We start from the raw sequence: 13,088 nt of genomic DNA on the forward strand, positions 1-13,088 counted from the left end.
GAGAAATTCGCTTTTGCTCTAAAATTCACTGCTCGTGAAAAACTCGCGTTATAGCCATTTCGCGTAAGTCGAATCGCGTTGTAGCAGGAGTCGACTGTATATACATATATATATCAAAATATTTGGATATATATCCAAGTATTGGATATTTTTGAAAATATGATGATCTTTTCAAACCCTGATTAGGAGCCTCCACTCCTTTGTTACCCCGGGGCCTCCACACTTCCAAATCCGGCCCTGAATATAAGATGATTTGACAAATTTATTAAAATTTCCTCAATAATATAAAGGATAATGCTCAAAATCAAGTGTTCAATTTATTTCTTGCTCTGATCAGATTTTTAAGGCTTGGTGATGTCAGGAAAAGCATTTTCCCCCTTTCTAGCACTGATATTAAAAGGATCAAGTATGACTTCCAGATATTTTGGATGGTTGACCCGTTCAATGGCAAAATCGTTTAGTTTAATTACTGGGTCAAAGGTTGCACGACGCTTTCTGTCGGTTGAGAATATACAAAAATTAGATTTTCTGGTGTTTTTAGTTAGTTCAGGGGTAGAAGTAGGCCTATATATCCTATATTTTCTATATCATTAAAAAAAAGTCATAAAAAGTGTCCTATATTTCCTACATTCTCCTAGTTTTTTGCATATATTTTTAGAAAATGACCGTTGAAAAAGGGTCACTTGATTCGCACTTTTTTTTTTTTTTTAAAGGCCTGACAAAAGATAATTCAAGAATGCTTAAAAACAAGATAATTGTATACAAAAAAAAATTGTAAATTTCTGCCAACACCTGTCTGTTAAAATGTTGGTATAAGTGCAGAGTATTTTTGAAAATGTTTAAAAGCTATTAAGAGAAAGCTTCAGTGATTCATATTGTGACAAGCTTTCCAAGCTATTGATGAAGCATTTTGTTAATAAATTGGCGCTAACAACAAAATGTACAAAAAAAAAAAGTCTCCAACATGTATGTACAAAAAAAAAAGTATCTTTTTGAAATACTTAAATATAGGTAGCTATGTAAAAAAAAGAAAGATGAGTTAACTCTCTGTGGATTCAAAATTTGAATTTCTTGCAGAAGTTAGTTTTAAATTATTGTAACACTATATTTTTAGCAGAATTTGTTATTAAAAAGCAGGCTTTTCTGAAAATTAAAAAAAAAAATGGCGTGCTTTAATTGGAAAGGAATCTTCCAAAACTATGTCACCATCTGAAAAGTATCTTGTCTGTATTTTGCCCTAAGTAGTACTAACAGAAAATTTTCTAAGCAAACTGACATTTGAATCTACATAAATGTTAATTATTTAACTATTCAAAAATTGCTATTCAAAAATATAAATAATAAACAATTGTAACTGAAAGTAAATAGATATCACATTATTTAAATTTTTTTTAAAAATATTTAAATATTTTTCATACATAAGTAAACAGTTTTTTTCAAGAACATGAAACTCTAAATATAAGCAGTGGTGTTCCCATAGGGTCAAACATTTTTTAGACACATAGCGTATACCCTCAAGCTTCATAAATTTTCATATTAATGACATACTATGTATATGATCACATACACAAATTGTGCGTAATGTATTACTGAGAGTATACCTCAGAAAAATTGATGGGAAAATCACTAGAAATAAGTTAATGTAGATATAATTCTAGATATAAGTTATAATTTTTAATTTGAGTTTTTTAACTGTAAGCAGTATGATTAACTGAAATGATAATAATTAATGCAAGAATAATTTGATAATAAACTATGTATTGTTTATTTTATCACAGCAAAGTTATTCACAAAATGTGTCCTACATTTGTCCTAGATTTTTCGTGGAAAATGTCCTATATATTACAAGTTGATCACTTCTACCCCTGTTAGTTTCAAAGCCCTGGCCGTAACAACAATGCCTTTCAGAGTCATATTAAGAGTTTTTTCAAAGATTTTGATGTCCTGGATTGAGTGCCTAATGGTAACATCATTTGGGTAGCAGGCAATATATGCACTATCCAAAGAAGATTGTTGCCATTGCCTAAGAAGGTTGGACTTCTGTTGATAGGCAGAAGGTATTTTATACAATCCTTAATTCTGTACCTCAGAGCCAGAAGGACATAAGTCACATTATAGTAATTTTACAAGAGAAGGGAAAAACTTTTTTGTGGTGCATGCTCTTTTAATCCTGGTAAAAAATTTAAAAGGATTTTTTTAAACAGAATTACATTCACATGGCTTGATGCAGAACAGATTTCTACATACAGCGCACTGATAAACGAACAATCGGAGTTTTTGGACTTTCGTCAGTCTGGCTCTGAGATACAGAATTAACACACTTGGTAACAATGCTGTTGTTAATCCACAAGGGAAAAAGCTCATTAATTTGTGACTTTTATTTGTTGCCAGTTTCTATATTGCAAATAAAATACCTTTAATTTGTTTTAATACATTAGAAAGGCTTTTAAAAGAGTTTCAATCATAGACTAATAATAAGAATAGACCGAGCTATGGCAACCCTTTTGCTGCTCTTAAACCAAACCATGTGACTGGTGGATATCCTAGCAACAGCGCGCGTTTATCGTAGCAGACGATCAACGCCCGAGAGAAATAAAATGAATCGACTTGATGGAACACGGAAGAATGATCTTTTATGGAGTCCGATTTGTAAACTTGTTATTCTAAATTGTAAATATTTTGTTAATATAGTGAGTTTTTCGTTTAGATAGTACTATTTTTACCTACAATTTCAATTTCAGATATCGATTAGTACATTTTCGCGTTAACGCAAAACGTTTACGCCATTACGTTCACTCCAATGCTGACGTAGCAGTTCCAAATGAAATAAAAGTTACTGAAAACTGTGATCAAAAACTAATTACTAATGTCAAAGTAATGCATAACTAAAAGAAAAACAGTTCAATCTCTGCATCTGGAAAAAAATTATAACGAAAACACATTAAGTCTTAAAATACGTCGAGTGCCAAACTATAGATAATGTTGCCATCTGGCAACCATGTTACCAAAGTTTTCGCCAAGCCTTCCACTAGTCACATGATGTATCCATTAACCAATTTTTTCATCAGCAAGTCTAAGAAAGCTCGGTCTACTCTTATTATTAGTCTATGGTTTCAATTTTCTCTCTTTATTCTGTTTTTGTCCCTTACAAAATTTAGTAGTTGTGATTATTTTTCCTTTCCCATGTTTCCCATCTCATCTGGGGAAAAATAATATATTTGAATTTTATGTGTGTTCTGGCCAGCAAAGTTCATCTTAATATGAGGTCTGCAATCAAAGTCGGGATTTTTGAAACAAAAATTAATATTAGTTCTTATTTACTACAAATCAGTATTGTATCATAACCATAACTTAAGATATCAGACTGCACACATCCTTGAAGACTGCTCCCAGACTGCAGTAAATCCCAGACTGCAGCGCTGTCGGTCATAATGAGTGCAATGCTACAATTTCGTTGAAGATCTCTTTGATAATTGAGTTTTTTCTGCATTTGTTTTGCATTATTTAGTTGTATCGCACTGCAGAAATTTCTGAAAGCGCAGGGTTCGTACGCTCCTTCGAAACTCCTCCAATACTCCTTCATTTAGGAAATTTTTTTGAAGGGCCCTTCAAACTCCTTCATTTTGGTTTGAACTCCTTCAAAACTCCTTCTTTCTTAGTTCAAGACTACATAATCTTCCTCTATGACAGTAACATAAAATACTTCGATCGACAACTTTCTTCGTCACCACGAGGGCGATTTTAATGTAGTAATTTCATACATTTATTTTTTTCTTAAAGATGTATTTTACAAACTGATCATAGTTATGTCATAAAAGTTGAAGGTAAAACTATTATTAGATGACTAAGACATTTAATAAGTGAAGTAAAACATGCTTAAATTGTGCTTGGTTATTTTTTCAACACATATGATAATTGTTTTTCCCTCCACCACACTCTTAGCAGCAGAAGTCAGGTTATCTAATTATTATTTAAATATTTAAAATAAGTAGATGTACTACATTAGGTGATTGTGTTAAAAAAAAACAATTGTTTAGTAAATCTCAGTTATGATATTGGAAAAAAATGTCATCCACTACTGATGTCAAGCCTTGCGGGGGAGACTGGTTCTGAAATTGTAACAAGGAAGAAGAGAGAGGGTGAAGAAAAGTGGCATCACACAGTTAATGTAAAATCATGTTTATAAAAAATATGACATGTGACAAGAAGAGGAGTTAGGCGAAGTGTGACACTTTGTCATAAAGAGGGAAGGGGATCAAATAAAAAAAGTGCAGCATCATTTAATGCCAGCCCATTAGTACTCCTTCGAAATCTTGTTTTACTCCTCCAAAACTCCTTCATTTTATTTCTGAAATTGAGTACAAACCCTGTAAGCATGAAGATGTGCATTTAGTGCTCATCTTCATGTGCATTTGTGCTTCATGATATTCACGCTACTGAATAGTCTTACTTATGCATTCAAATTTGGGCCAAAAGTTTCAATTTCTTTGTAGGTCCACCTCCCCAACAATCTTTCATTACGTACCTCAGACAGAAATCTCTCCATAGTTGCAATATTAGTCTGTTTAACAAAATGTATGGCATTGCATTGACTCTTAGTTGATAATTTTCTTTGAATACCTAAATGAAAACGTCTAGCAGGGGAGTTATAATTTTTTTAACATGTATTTTTTTTATACTTATGCACAGTTTTCTTGTTATGATAATGTAATTTGTAATACCTTATGTTTTATTTAGCTTACCTTATCAATGTGGGGCAATTAAGCAGCTCTTTGTATATGCCAACTGAAAAGTTTCATGCCTTTCTTCAGATATAAGTAACAAAATATGTTTGAATTTGACTGCTAGCCATCAATTCCCCGAGCCTTTCTCAAGTTTATAAGATAAATTGCTCATTCTGAGCATTGCAATGCATTTCATATTGTTCCCACTCTTGGAAAAAGTGATAATTTTGATTCTACCGGAGCAGTTTTTTGTGTAGTTCTGTATATTTTATGAATTTGTTGGATCAGATTGAAATAAATATTTTTAAAAATGCTTGAAAGTTTTGTTTCACTGCTAATTTTCCTGCCAAATGCTAGAAATGCTTAATCTCAGGTATTAATGCTAAATCTAGCATTGAAAATGCTAAATTGGCTACACTGTCTGCCTGATAAATTTACTCTGTCTTGGGTATTTAACATTTTTTTGTTTTATCACTTTAAAATGCATTTTTGAACTCGTGGATAACAGGTTTAGTGTTGATGAAAAATGAAGAGAGTTTTGTTTTTACCTTTTGCTGCATGTGCACTTTGTTAAGTTTTGTCGTTAGAATGTCTACTTCTAGCTCTTCTGTGAGTAATAAAAAATTTACTACTTGAGCAGTAAGATATTTTAAAATTATTTATCAGTATTTAAAGATATTGGACTATGCGTTTATTGTTTTCTTTGTTCTTTCTTTTTTCACAAAATACTTTTTACATAAATGAACTGATTATTTCAGAAAGGGCGTAAGTCCAATGGATTCCTGTAAGACTTACACCCTTTCTGAAATAATCGATTCAAATATGGTTTTTAGTTATGTAAATGAGATTAAAATATAAACTAAACAATAAGTAAAAGCCAGAAATTATTTTTTAAAAACTAGGCATTTAAAGGTTATAAGACTTTACTGTTTTTTTTCAAATAGGTAACTTCTGGTGATATATCTTATTTGTTTTTGACTGATACTCCAGAAAATGCTCAATGCTGGGTAAAAACCGTTCAAAATGCTGTCAAGTGAGTTTTATTTTATGTGTCAATGTATAGGTGTAGCTCGTATTACACGATTAATTCCGACTGTGCTATATCGAAACTATGTTATAAAAGACTTTTTCCTTTATTTAATTAAATTATTACTTCATTTTTTAAAAAAACTAATTATGAATGTACATAACATAGATGAGGGCAATATGTACCGTATTGTATGGAAATCGTGTTATATGAAACAAAAAAATAGAGTATAATTGTTTAAAAAATAATATTTGATTTGAATTTTTAAAAAATTTTCCATTTACTTATTGATATTCAGGGGATGAAAATTAGAGATTCTTAAAATAAAACCCCAAACCACTTCGATTTTGCCCCACATTCCCCTATATATGCGTAAAAAAGGTCACGCCTACAACAATGGATTGAAAGCCTCTAGCAACCAGTAATTGTTACAATATGTTTTCTCAATACATTAATATGTTTGGGATGTGCTTATAGCATTTTTTTTTAAAAAAAGTCCTTTTTCAAGTAAAATATTTTTTCAGAATGTGTCAACTGTCAACCCAGAATAAGTCCAAGCTGAATATTAAGAGAAAACCGGTTATGAAGCAAGCACAATCGCCTTTTTTAAGAACATCGCAACATTCTTCTTCAAACGTTAACATGTCGGTTCTAAAGAGCCCAAATGTGAGTAAAACATCTTTTAATGCATTGTAGTTTTATTATTACTCTTGTGTAATGTACGTTAAAAATTATCAATACATGAACTGGTTAAGATATGCATATATTTTTTCTACCATTATGTTGATACAGAGGGTAGTTTAGAAACATGCATCTGCCTCTTAATGAACAATTCTAATATACCTTGTTAGAACTACTGTTTGCCATAAATATTATTCACACAGTAATCAAATACAAATACAAAAGTGACGACCAGCAACAGGCTCTGGGCCCAGCTAGACTGGTCCTAGTCAATTTACAATCCCCAGTGAAGATCAATGGCCCTCTTAAAACTGTCCACTCCTTTGCTCATTACCACCTCTTCCAGTAAGCTGTTCCAAGGTCCCACTACCCTGCTAAAATAATTTTTCCTAACAACCATGTTAGCCTGAGATTTAAATAGCTTAAAACAATGACCCCTTGTCCTGTTTTCAGTGCTAAACTTCAGCCCCGTAACATCTTTCATTTTAATAAATTTAAACAACTGAATCATGTCCCCTCGGTCTCTTCTTTGCTAAAGACTGTACATTTTTAGCCTTCTAAGCCTGGAATCATAGTCTAAGTGAGAAAGTCCATTTATTAGCCTTGTAGTCCGCCTTTGAACCCTTTCCAATACGTTAATGTCTTTCTTAAGATAAGGAGACAAAACCTGAACAGCATACTCCAAATGAGGTCTTACCAAACTTCTATATAAGGGCAGAAGAACTTCTTTAGTTCTTCTGCCATGGTTCTTCTGCTCATGGTAAAGTTATATTTAGTATTAGAGGTTTAAGTAAACTCCTAAAAAGAAATAGTATGAATGTGAAGCCAGTAGAAGCACTTATTTTTCCCCTTTAAAAATTTTAATTGTGAATATATATATTTGTGAGAATTGCAAAATTATTTCAGTTGAACAAAAAAAGCAGCTTTGTCGACAAATTACAATACAAAGAGAATATTCTAGTTTTTCTTTGTGAGAATAATTTGATTAAGGAAGTGCAAAATTTTAATTGTTGTGAAAATATTTATTTGCAGGAATTAAGCATAATTTATTCATTTTATGATTATTTAATTATAATGCTTTCCTTGTTTTAAAGGCCAAATACTTTGCTTCCTGTGATTTTTATCTGCCCTATTTCAGTACTCTTTTGTAACATAAACTTTAATTTATATACTGCTGTGTGTCTTTGATATTAAATAAATTCTTTGTTAGTAATTAACTTTTTTCTAGGCCTTAGTAACTAAGGGAAACGCGTCTTAAAGCACCAAGAGGAACTTTGGCCAAGAGTTTCTTACTATCTGTTACTATCTTATTATTCAGTTATTGTTAAGGGAAAAAATTTGGTCTCTTAACAAAATTTTTTAATTCAAACATCAAGAAACGGAATTCAGATCAGGAGAATTTTTCATATCATCAAATGACTGGAAGGCAACTTTATCTATGTTTTAAGAAAATAAAAATAAATAAAAGCCATTAAAAATATAAATAAGATAAATTATGTGTTATTTGTGCTAAATTTTCTCAATGAAATATTTTAATTCTCTAAAAATTTAATGTGTAATGAACTTTTCTGTTTTGAAGGGTAAAAATATTTTTTAATTGCTGTAGAAGTTTTAAAAATTGGGATCATGATTTGATACTTCAGTTCTGTATGTATACATAATTTAAATTTCTAATGCAGTAGAATCTCGATTTAACATCTCCTGCATTTAAAGTTTTTCGCGTTGGTCCTGAATTTCTTCAATGCTGTTAGTGTCAATTCTTCATGTACAGTAGGCGCTGCTTAATGTGATCACTTTGGGACAAATATAATTTGATAACAATAACCAACTGATAACAATAACCAAAAAGAATCCAGGAAGCACGAAGGACGCATTCTTTTCTCTGAAATTTGTAAGCCACAGTTTCAAAGCATATTCAAGTTCTTTTCCGTCACGGTTTTACTTGTTGTTTAAATTTTCATTTAGATTCACTTTGTTTTCAATACTGTCACGTTTTTTTTTTTTTTTTTTTCGGTTTTTGTAACTTACAAAGTAATAATGTTTGGTTCTACTGTTGTGACTCATCATGCAGGGTTCGTACGCTCCGGGAATTCCGGGAAAACCGGGAATTGTCAGGGAAAATGACACTGTCAAAAATGTCAGGGAAAAGTCAGGGAGTTTTCAAATTTTGTCCTCCAAAATTTTTTTTTCCATTTTTTTCCCCAAGGAATTAAGTACCATGAGATCTAGTCTTCGTTTTTATTGTGATTTCACGAAAAAAATTGTAAATTTTTATCTGAACCGACGCTGGCACTTAAAAACTGCAATCGAAAAAGGAACGTTTTTTTTTCACAACGAAAAATGCGCCAAAAGAGTGAAGATTTTCTTACATGGAGTCAGTGAGGGGAACGCATTTCTTTCTACTGCCTAAAGTTTTAGATGGGTTGCCACAACATTCTGCTCGTTTCAGGGTTCGTACGCTCTGGGAAAACCTGGAATTATCATTGAAAATGACATAGTCAAAAATGTCAGGGAATTTTCCAAATGTGTCCCCAAAATTTTTCTTTTCCCAATTTTTTCCCAGGGAATTTTGTTTTATGAGATCTGATCTTAATTTTTATCGATGTATTTTTAAAAAATTGCAACAATTTTAAAGCAATGAAAAAAGTGGCGACCCAAAAAATCTTCAGCAGCCGCCATTTTTGGCTCTCAGTAGTTCCTAAGGAAAAAAAATCAGGTGAACAAGAATTATGCACAAACTCAACAGGAGAGAAGACAATTTACTGCTTCGGAAGCACAACCTGTAGATGGGAGGGTCGATCGAGGAAAATCGTTTTTTTTTTTTTTTTTGATCGGAAAATCATTTTAGCTACGTGTGAAACGTAGTCGCCATCTTTGGTCATTCACAAGATAGAAGTAGATACGATCCTAAAATGCCTAAGTTTCTAAAAACAAAGCAGAATTGGATGTTTTCTTTAATTGAAAACTGATGAAAATAACAAAAATGATCTGCAAATTGTTTTTCTATTATTATTATTATTTAAAATAATTTTCTTGAGAAATGGAAAATTTTGTTCTTAAAACTTAATCTTATCCTCACTGCCTTGGACGCAAATGTGATAAAAACTTTTCAATGAATTGTAGTTTCATGAAGATTTAATTATTTTTTAATTGTCTTCGTGCGACAAATTAAAAAAGTTATTTCTTATTTTTGGGCATAGCCGCCATATTTGGTCATTATCAAGATGGAATTTCACAAGACTTTTTAAGTGCCTAAGTTCCCGAAAACGGCATTGGATGTTAATTGCAATGCAAACTATTGAAAACAACACAAATTGTGCCTTTTTTTCTGGATAATTTGTAATTATCTTCTAGAAAAAACTTCTCTCTTTTTAACATTTTTTTGTTTTAATTGATTTAGACTCTTATGTGCTAAATACTGACTATTTTGCTTTTATTGTAGTTTTTTAAGGATTATTAATTTTTTATTACTACTTTTATACTACAAATCCAAAAATCTACTTATTATTTTAAATTTTTCACTTTGTCGCCATATTTGATCGTTTGCACTATGGAAGTAGACTTAAACTTCCAGAAACAGAATTGGATGTTTATACCAATGTGAACTATTGAAAATAACATTAAAATGTTCAAAATGTTATGAATTTTTGAAAATTAACTATTACTTTCTGGAAAAGAAAACTTGAAATTTTAAGGTAAGCGTCCTTTAATGTGTGAAAAAAAAAAAAAAAGATTATTGGCATTGGCCTATGATCGGCGGATGTTGATTTTTGTTACTATGCATTACATGGTATGCCGATCGACGCAACAAGTTAATCATATTTATACTGAAATTTAGCTTTGCATTTTGCTCAATATGTTTTGTGTAACCTACTAATAAGAAAATAAAAAGTATTGTAAACCAAAAGCGGATGCTAAAAGGTTGCTGCAGGACTACAGCAAAACGCTATAATATTACACGTGACATGAAAGAAACCCTAAAATAAGTTGAAAGTACTCTGTTTTCAACAAATAGTAAACATATTAAAACAATTTTGAACAAAATATTTTTAAAAAGCTTATAATTTTGACAGAGAAAACAGAGGAAAAAAAAATCCAAGTTTTTTTCTTTATAATCTAAGGGGAGAAGTTTCAGTTCTTCTACATTGCTACTTTAAACAATTTTAATTATTTTGAAAATATTACTGTTTAAACTTAAATTTTGAATGAAGCGAATAACCTGGAATTTTCTAAAAAACAACCTGGAAAACCTGGAAAAGTCAGGGAACTTTTTTTAACCAGAAGTGTATGAACCCTGTCATGGTTAATTTGTCAAAGTGTTTTAAATGTTTTCCATAAAAAAAAGTGTTAAATCATTGCACTTTTTCTCCATGGATAAAATGTTTGACCGTTTAGAGTGAAGTTTTTAAAAATTCTTCTGCTTTACTGGTAAAAAGGGAACTTATTTTCCTGGAAGCTACTTGTCAGCGTTTGCCTTTGCATTTCTGTTGATTGAGGAACAAAATAAGGGAATAAAGTCAAAGTTTATGAAAAAGTGATAACAATAAATGAAGACACTGATCACAATATCAGATTTTGTTAACACATGTTAATATACAAGTGTTCCGGGACTTGGTGATTCTGATAACATTAAGCGAATGATAACATTAACCGTGATCACATTAAGCGGCGCCAACTGTATATTACGTTTCTCTATTAATTGTATTCCCACTTTATTTACACAAATAATGCCAACTTCATTTTCATCATTGTTGGGATGTTTGAAAATTTTGATCACTTCTCTGTTTAATCTGGCGTAATAGTGGGAAGTCCTTAAATTCAAAGAAACAAAAGTACTTTCAAGGACTTCCCACTCTTACACCAGATTAAACAGAAAAGCGATCGAAATTTTCAAACATTCCAACAAGTTTAACAAAAAGGAAGAAGAAATTAAGATCAACAATCCCTGGCATGCAACACTTAGACGGATTATGCCTAGATATACAGTAAAATCCCTCTAATGCGGACACTAACGGGACAATTGTTTTCGTCCACAATAGAGGGGGGTCCGCAGGACAGGGGTTTAATAATGTTATTTGCATTGGAACTGGGGTATTAAAAATTGTCCGCATAAGAGGGGTGTCTGCCTTTGAGGGGTGCCCGTTAGAAGGGGTTTTACTATAGTTCTAGCCAACCAGAATTGGAAATGGACGCCCAGCAGCCCATCCCCAACCAAAATGAAGAGAGCTCAAGTTTCAGCCAACCAGAAACAAGGACGAATGCTCACACCCAATCCTCGCCTAGAACAAAGGGAGAGCTAGCTTTTCCCACATAAATAGTGACAACACTTCGATATCTGCATCAGTTGCTTGGAAGTCGCTTCCCTGGAAGCTTCGACCACAGTAACACTGAAGATGGCCACCGCAGATGCGGCCAAAACGTTTGGAGTAACAACACTCAGACCACGGCACAACAGCCCGAAATCTTACAACATTATTGACACCAGCCATGAAAGCCTCCTTTCTTACATTCTTCAATGCTGTTAGTATCAATTCTTCCTGCATATCACATTTCTCTATTCATCGTATTCCCACTTTTAATGTTTTACCCAAATAATACCAACTTCATTTTGTTCATTGATTGGTCCCGAATTTATTCAACGCTGTTAGTGTCAATTCTTCCTGCATTTTTACGTTTCTCTATTCATCGTATTCCCACTTTTAAGGTTTTACCCAAATAATACCGACTTCATTTTGTTCATTTGTTGATCCCGAGTTTCTTCAATGCTGTTAGTGTCAATTCTTCCTGTATATTACGTTTCTCTATTCATCGTATTCCCACTTTTAAGGTTTTACCCAAATAATGCGAGCTTCATTTTGTTCATTTGTTGGTCCCGAATTTATTCAACGCTGTTAGTGTCAATTCTTCCTGCATTTTACGATTCTCTATTCACCGTTATCCTGCTTTTAAGGTTTTACCCAAATAATACAAACTTCATTTTGTTCATTTGTTGGTCCCGAGTTTCTTCAATGTTGTTAGTGTTGATTCTTCCTGTATATTACGTTTCTCTATTCACTGTATTCCTACTTTTAAGGTTTTACCCAAATAATGCGAGCTTCATTTTGTTCATTTGTTGGTCCCGAATTTCTTCAATGCTGTTAGTGTCAATTCTTCCTGCATTTTACGTTTCTCTACTCATCGTATTCCCACTTTTAAGGTTTTACCCAAATAATACCAACTTCATTTTGTTCATTTGTTGGTATCGAGTTTCTTCAATGTTGTTAGTGTCGATTCTTCCTGTATATTACGTTTCTCTATTCATCGTATTCCCACTTTTAAGGTTTTACCCAAATAATGCGAGCTTCATTTGTTCATTTGTTGGTCCCGAATTTCTTCAATGCTGTTAGTGTCGATTCTTCCTGCATATTTACGATTCTCTATTCACCGTTATCCTGCTTTTAATGTTTTACGCAAATAATACCAACTTCATTTTGTTCATTTGTTGGTCCCGAGTTTCTTCAATGTTGTTAGTGTCGATTCTTCCTGTATATTACGTTTCTCTATTCATCGTATTCCCACTTTTAATGTTTTACCCAAATAATGCCAACTTCATTTTGTTCATTTGTTGGACCCGAATTTATTCAACGCTGTTAGTGTCAATTCTTCCTGCATTTTTA

The sequence above is a fragment of the Uloborus diversus genome, chromosome 2 (genome assembly GCF_026930045.1).
Source record: "Uloborus diversus isolate 005 chromosome 2, Udiv.v.3.1, whole genome shotgun sequence".
In the NCBI taxonomy this organism is placed as follows: domain Eukaryota; kingdom Metazoa; phylum Arthropoda; class Arachnida; order Araneae; family Uloboridae; genus Uloborus; species Uloborus diversus.